The following is a 719-nucleotide window of genomic DNA, read 5'->3' as shown; positions in this document are numbered from 1 at the left end:
AAGAGTAGGATGCTTGAGATTTGCTGATGACATGGTCCTTCTAGCCACAGGGGAAAAAGAATTACAGGATTTGGTGGACACCATTGCAACTAACGGAAAAAAATATGGAATGAAAATTAACACAAATAAAACAAAAGTATTGTCAATAGGAGGAAATAAGGAAATAAAAATTGTGCTGAATGGAGAAACACTAACACAGGCGCAAAATTTTAAGTATCTTGGAAGCAGGATAGACACCAACTGGAAGTGCACCACAGAAATTAAAACAAGGATAGCAATGGCAAAAGAGGCGTTTTATAAGAAAAGGAGAATCTTCTGCAGCGGTCTGGACAGAGAACTCAGAAAGAGACTCATAAAATGCCTTGTATGGAGTGTTCTTCTATATGGCGCTGAAACATGGACTATGAGGAAAAAAGACAGAGAAAGGTTGGAGGCTTTTGAGATCTGGACATGGCGGAAGATGGAAAGAATAAGTTGGATTGACAGAGTAAAAAATGAAGAGGTACTGAGAAGAGTAGGAGAGAAAAGTCAGTTACTAGATGTAATAAAGAGAAGAAAAAATAAATTGGATTGGGCATGTATTAAGAAAGAATGACGGACTGATAAAAACAGTTTTAGAAGGTTATGTAGAAGGGAAAAGGAAGCGAGGAAGGAAGAGATTCCAGGTACTGGATGACATGATGGACGGTACAACATACAGCAGCCTTAAGAAGGAAGCA

The sequence above is a fragment of the Schistocerca cancellata genome, chromosome 2 (genome assembly GCF_023864275.1).
Source record: "Schistocerca cancellata isolate TAMUIC-IGC-003103 chromosome 2, iqSchCanc2.1, whole genome shotgun sequence".
Lineage (NCBI taxonomy): Eukaryota > Metazoa > Arthropoda > Insecta > Orthoptera > Acrididae > Schistocerca > Schistocerca cancellata.
Note: the sequence above shows the minus strand (reverse complement) of the source record.